This window comes from Octopus sinensis, linkage group LG7 (assembly GCF_006345805.1).
Source record: "Octopus sinensis linkage group LG7, ASM634580v1, whole genome shotgun sequence".
Taxonomy (NCBI): domain Eukaryota; kingdom Metazoa; phylum Mollusca; class Cephalopoda; order Octopoda; family Octopodidae; genus Octopus; species Octopus sinensis.
Genome location: NC_043003.1, coordinates 40,009,042 through 40,016,541, shown reverse-complemented (window position 1 = coordinate 40,016,541; position 7,500 = coordinate 40,009,042). Strand labels below are relative to the sequence as shown.

General features: G+C 35.3%; 1 long non-coding RNA gene and 1 pseudogene across 1 annotated transcript in view; both read right to left on the bottom strand.

Annotated features, from left to right (window-relative positions):
- The window catches only part of LOC115214393, a 72,098-nt gene that overhangs the window by 9,787 nt on the left and 54,811 nt on the right, over positions 1 to 7,500 (bottom strand). The gene's annotated exons all lie outside the window — the stretch shown is intronic.
- On the bottom strand, positions 2,445 to 2,563 carry LOC115214609 (annotated as a pseudogene).

The window sequence follows — 7,500 nt, the reverse complement described above, 5'->3', positions numbered from 1 at the left end:
GCTTCGCTCAACAGCAACAGCAGCAGCAGCAGCAGCAGCACCAGCACCAGCAATATCGGTAACTGCAACAACAACAATAGCAGCACGAACAGCATAGCAAAAGCAAGAAATAGAAGAAGGAGGAGGAGGAGGAGATGGGGAAGAAGAAAAAGAAGGAAGAGGAAGAGAGAAGAAGAAGAAGAAGAAAAAAAGGAGGAGGAAGAGAGAAGAAGAAGAACAACAACAGCAATAACAACAACAACAACAGCAGCATCAACAATAATAGCTAGAGCAACAACAGCAAAGCAAGTTCCTCAACAAAGAATGCCTGATCAATAGGTACCATGTATTATACTATTGTAGGGAATTAGTAATAATGATGCACCCCTCCCACGTGATGGATGGAATAACATAGTCACTATAAGTAAGGATAAGTACGTGAAGTACGGGAGTACGTAGCAGTCGTGTCTTTACTGGTTTTACTAAGTAAACTTTACACCGAGTAGGCGTTATAACAATCCAACATTATAAGAATTATAACAGTGGCGATGAGGATAAACCAATTCACGTGGAGTTAATAGAAACTCGAAGAGGGGTTCATAGACTCAGAAAGTTTTATTGTAAAATTATGGAAAATTATGGAAAATGCATAACAGAAATGCCTTTAGACTTCTGAAGTATTCTTGTTTAGAGTTATCTCAGATAATGTTGCCATCTAAAAGTTATTCAAAGATATGATTTTATTTATCAATGCTGTTGACCTTTGTTTAAAGCGACGAGCTGATGTCTAGCATAAACTCCGTCTACCAATTTAACGTAAATGTCCTTTAGGCAATTTATCCAAACTTGTAAATGCCACAGTCTGTGAAGAATCAGAAAACTTTGTAAGATTTCTAGTCAACGAAGGCGTGTAGTCTGCCAATATCAGGAATGCCGGCAAGTAAGTTTGTCATACGAGGAGATGAGCACTAATTGAAAAGATAGGTCCTTCGGGAAGCAGAATTCTCTCCATATTGGAGTTATTAAATAAATTGTCGTAAAATATAATGATAAGAAATCTATATACTAAAGATTTTATTCAGTACCTAACGATATCGCTCAACGTCCAGCGTAGGTAAGGGCATGAACTCGCCCACCACGTGACACAGCAATTGCTAAAAAGGTAATATCACAATATTGATTATAGTGGTGGTCATGATGTTGGCTATAGTAGTGGTTACGGTGGTGATACTGGTAATAGTGATGTTGGTGGTGATAGTTGTGTTAATTATGGTGGTGATGACAGAAATGATGGCATTGAATAGTTTTGGTTATAGTGGAGGTTAGGGTGTTCATGCAGGTGATAGTGACAGCAGTGATGAGTGTTGTGCTGATTGTGGTAGGGAGTGGTAGAGACGGTGGTAGTAACGGTAAGAACAAGGGTGGACAAATAGATGAAAATCCGCCTTATTTATTTTTGATTACATAAAATATTAACTAAACAATCCTCCTCTAAGATTATGTTACTGCAATGCCAACGCAAGCCAACCATTAGTTTCGCATATTCTACTATTTCACATAGATATTTTCTAGTCTGTTTTTATAATTCAGTAACAAATTAAAGATGGAATCTTAATTTTTGTTTTTTTACAATTTTTTTAACCTTTTCTATTTTTTTATTTTGCTTTCCTTTTCTTCTGTAAACAATAAAAAATAAAAATTGGAAAGAATGGCAGACGATATATACTTTTCTTTAAAAAAGAAAACAAACATTTCTAAAAATAAAACAAAATGGAATAAAATGAAGGAATATGTAGGGAACTAGTGCATCGTAAGATAATCGTAGCGAAACAATGATTTGGGAGTCGAATTTCAGATTTTATGGCTGGCAACTAATTCAAAATGGCGCCTCACAGCAGTAATAACATGATGTAATCTTGTCTCGATGGCGAGACAACAATGTTATAGACAGACAGACAGACAGACAGACAGATAGATAGATAGATAGATAGATAGATAGATAGATAGATAGATAGATAGATAGATAGATAGATAGATAGATAGATAGATAGATGTTGGTAGACTGTGAGACGGGCAGAGAGGTTGTAATTCAAGCTTAAATTTAATAATTATAACAACAACAACAACAACAATAATAGCAACAACAACAACACCCACAACAATTCTTTCTATTATAGGTGCAAACCTGAAATTTGGAGAGGGGGCTGACTAGTCACTTACATCGACCTTACTGTTTTATGCTGGTACTTATTTTATCAACTCCGAAAGGAGGAAACGCAACGTCGACCTCGCCGGAATTTTGAACTCGGAACGTAAAACCCAAAGAAATGTCGCAAATATTTCCTCCAGCGTGCTGACGATTCTGCCAGCACACCACAACGCCTGAAAATTGGGAGAGTGGACAGTCGATGACATTCCGTCCAGCGTGCTAACGACTCTGCCAGCGCGCTGCCTTCAGTGTGAAATGCTTACAGCACCTAGGTTTTCCAAGCGGTTACCCATCAAAGAACTCACTAGGCTCTACGTTGCTTAACTTCGGTGATCGGATGAGAACCACTGCATTCAACGTGATGTGGCAGTAATAATAATCCTTTCTACTATAGACACAAGGCCTGAAATTTTGAGGGGTGGTGGTGGTGGTGGTGGGGTAGTCGATTACATCGATCCCAGTGTTTCACCGATACTTAATCTATCTACGACCCCGAAAGGATGGAAGACAAAAGTGGGCCTCAGCGGAGTTTGAACGCAGAACGTAGCGACGTTAGACGGAATGCTTAGCGTGCTAACGATTCTGCAAACTTGTCGCCTTAATAAAAATGATTATGATGATGATGCTAATAATAATAATAATAATAATAATAATAATAATAATAATAATAATAATAATGACCATCATCATCATCATCATCATCATCATCATCATCATCATCATCATCATCATCATCACAAGGGCCCAAAACATGGAAAACAATAACAAAGGACAAATTATAAAACACAAAAACTGGTGAGGTTTACATCAATCAAAGAGAGATGCTACCATTCCAAAGGATGTAACAAAGGATATATGAGGATTTTCTAACTTCCGGGATGTTTGGTCGAAAACTACATGGAAAATTCTGAGGATTTTCTAACTTTCTGGAAATTTGGACGAAATCTTCCTGGAAAGGTCCGAGGATTTTCTAACTTTCTGGAAGTTTGGTCGAAAACTTCCTGGAAAGTTCTGAGGATTTTCTAACTTCCGTGATGTTTGGTCAGGAACTTCCTGGAAAGTTCCGAGGATTATCTCACTTCCTGGAAGTTTGGGGGAAAACTTCCTGGAAAGTTCCGAGGAATTTCTAACTTCCGGGAAGTTTGGTCGAGAACTTCCTGGAAAATTCCGAGGATTTAAAAAAACTTCCGGAAGTTTTGTTGAAATTTACCTGGAAAGTTCCGAGGAATTTCTAACTTCCGGAAGTTTGTCCGAGAACTTCCTGGAAAATTCCGAGGATTTAAAAAACTTCCGGAAGTTTTGTTGAAAACTACCTGGAAAGTTCCGAGGATTTTCTAACTTCCAGGAAGTTTGGTCGAAAAATTCTTGGAAAGTTACAAGGATTTTTTGACTTCCGGGAGGTTTGGTCGAAAACTTCCTTGACAGTTCCGAGGATTTTCTAACTCCTGTGTAGTTTGGTCGAAAACTTCCCGGAAAGCTCTGAGGATTTTCTAACTTCCTGGAAGTTTGGTCGGAAACTTCATGGAAAGTTACGAGGATTTTCTTACTTGCGGGAAGTTTGGTGGAAAACTTCCTGGAAAGTTCCGCGGATTTTCTAACTTCCTGGAAGTTTAGACGAAAACTTCCTGGAAAGTTCTGAGGATTTTCTAACTCCCTGGAAGTTTGGTCGAATACTTCCTGGAAAGTTCCGATGATTTTCTAATATTCGGGAAATTTGGTCGAAGACTCCCTGAAAAGTTCCGAGGATTTTCTAACCTCCTGGAATTTTGGTCGAAAAATTCCTGGAAATTTCCGAGGATTTTCTAACTTCCGCGAAAATTGCTCGAAAACTTCTTGGAAATTTCGAGGTAATCGTTCCGTAAGTCAGGGATGACATTGAAATAAACATGCGAGAAGCCTTTGAAGACAGAAAACAGAAGACAGTGATAAGGATGAATAACACGGCAGCAAATGAATTGAGCTCAAAACAGAGAATACGATTGGGTAAAATTCGAAGAATTAAACTACGTAAAAGTTACAAAATACATTTTCCTCAAAAAATATAATTGAAATTAATGTTTTCTTTTGACACATTCTACCAGTATACGAAGTTTCAAACTATTTAGTTAAGTAGAAAATTCTGTCCATCTTTTACAAAAGATCCTACACATTTATACACATACACGCACATTTATATACACACACGCATTTATATACACACACATTTATACACACACACATTTAAACACACACGCACACAAACATACACACACTCGCGTAACGGAATAATTGTTTCTACCATAATAAGTACAAGGCCAGCAATTTGTGCGAAGTGGCTATTTGATTAAATCAACCCAGTACTTATTTGCCTGATACTACATTTTATTGATGCTGGTGAGGTGAAAGGCAAAGTCGACCTCAGCCATATTTGAACCACAATATAAAGAGCCGTAAGGTATTTTCTCTGACGCTCTAACAGCCCGGCCAATCAGCCGAGTTTAATAACGACGGGCGAAATACCGCTAAGAATTCCATCCAGCGTGCTAACGATTCTGCCAGATCGCCGCCTTAATGATGATGATGATGATGATGATAATGATGATGATAATAATAATTATAATAATAATAATAATAATAATAATAATTATAATAATAATTATAATAACAACAACAACAGCACTCAGAGAGCGCAAACCTCCGCCAACGCAACATCAGCGTCCTCTCATCGATTAGCCAGAGATGATTTTTAAAATGAGAATATCTGAAATAAACTCGACTGCTGTCACAAACGAGAATACTAAAAAATAAATCAATCTCAAAAATTAAGTTAAAAGCAGGAAAAAATAATCCAGAATTCTTGTCCGGTACGGGATCGATCCCAAAATCTAATTAGTTTGTGACAGTCATGAGGCCAAACATCTCTGAACCATTCAGTGTTTCTTGAGATATCTTGTCTACGGATAAACAAACAAACACGATTGAAAATAATATCTCCGCCTTCGCTACGGAGGAGGTAATAATAATAATAATAATAATATAATAATAATAATAATAATAATAATAATAAGGAACACAATCCACCTAAAATGACCACATCTCACTCCTCTGGAACTTCACCATTCAAACTGACAGAGAGATAAATGCAAATAGGCCAGACATCATATTGAAAAACCTCAGACAAAGAACATGCCTCGTCATTGATATGACTGTCCCAATCGATATAAACGTATCTGTCAAGACCTACCAAAAACTGAGCAAATATAAAGATCTTGAAATAGAAATCAGCAAAATGTGGAACCTGAAGACTAAAACAATACCTGTTGTCATAGGTGCCCTGGGAATGATAGCGAAAGGGGCTGATTGCTACCTAACTCAGATACCAGGAAACCCCAAAATGGTAGAAATTCAAAAGATAGTGCTCATGGGAACTGCTCATATCCTACGCAAAATACTCTCTATGTAATCCCAAGGTTTAAAACGAACTTTTTAAAAAAAATTTATTTATTAGACATTCACAAGTACAACACAAAAAAAATATATGGCACACTAGGCATAACAACAACGTGAACTTCCAACCTGTTGTCTCTTGAGGTCTCTGGGTGAGACTTGGAGCCAACTTGTACAGACATAAAGCAAAAGTCAAACATAGAATAATAATAATAATAATAATAATAATAATAATAATAATAATAATAATAATAATAATGATAATAATAACAATAACAATAATAATAATAACAATAATAATAATATAATAATAATAATAATAATAATAATGATGATAATGATGATGATGATGATATAATAATAATAATAATAATATAATAATAATAATAATAATAATAATAATAATAATAATAATAATAATAATAATAATATAATATAATAATAATAATAATAATAATAATAATAATAATAATAATAATAATAATAATAATAATAATAAAGTTTTTTTCAGATATTCTCATTTTAAAAATCATCTCGTTGAGAGGACTTTGGTGTTGCGTTGGCGGAGGTTTGCGTTCTCTGAGTGTTGTTGTTGTTGTTGTTGTTATTATTATTATTATTATTATTATTATTATTATTATATTATTATTATTATTATTATTATTATTATTATTTATTATTATTATTATTATTATTATTATTATTATTATTATTATTATTCAGTAGTTTTATTTTTATAGCGTGCTTTCACTTCACTACCGAGCGCAGCTCAGTGTGCCTTAAGTATGTGCTGTGATTTGTTGACATGCTCTGATGGTTATTGTATGGAAAGTGTTCTGCGTAGGATGTGTGCAGTGCCTAGTAGTGCAATTTTCTGTATGTTATATGTGTTTGTAAGTCCTGGTGTTTTTGTTATGTATTTGTCTGAATATTTTTTTATCATGCCTAATGCACCTACTATGATAGGAATTGTTTCTGTTTTTAGATTCCACATTCTGGTTACCTCTTTTTCCAGGTCTTTGTATTTTGAAAGTTTCTCCATTTCTTTTAGAGACACGTTGTCATCTGCTGGTATTGATACATCAATTAGAAAGCATTTTTTTCCTTCATGATCTCTGACAACTATATCTGGTCTGTTGGCCTTAATTTCTCTATCTGTGTGTATCGGCATATCCCAGAGTATGGCTGCTTTCTCGTTTTCTGTGACCTTTTCTGGTGTGTGCCTATACCATCTTTTTTCTGTTGTTATTCCATAATGTTGGCATAGCTTCCAGTGTATGTAGGTTCCAACTCTGTCATGTCTGTGAATATATTCCTTCTTAGCCAGGACTGGGCAGCCAGAGATAATATGATTTATTGTTTCTTGTCAATCTCCACATATTCTGCAGTAACTTGTTATATTTCTTTTCATTACATGTTTTTGGTAATTTCTGGTGGGGAGGCTTTGGTCTTGTGCTGCAATTAAAAATCCCTCTGTCTCTGCTTTGAGTCCTGAGCTTCTCAACCATTGCTGGGATTTTTATTTGTCTATTTCTTTTGCGTTTAGTTTAGTGCAGTATTTACCATGAAGGGGCTTTTCTTGCCATCGTTTTATCATGGTTCGTTGCTGTTCTATTTTTAGTTTGGATTTAATTTGTTTTATAGCTTTTCTTCTTCTTCTTCTTCTTCTTCTTCTTCTTCTTCTTCTTCTTCTTCTTCTTCTTCTTCTTCTTCTTCTTCTTCTTCTTCTTCTTCTTCTTCTTCTTCTTCTTCTTCTTCTTCTTCTCCTTCTTCTTCATATCTATTAGGTGGTATGATTTCTTGTTTGTATTTGTCAGCTTCCTTAAATACTGAGAACAGTTTTTTGTTTTGCTCGTGTTTTGCCGCTATTTGTATCAGTTTTCCTT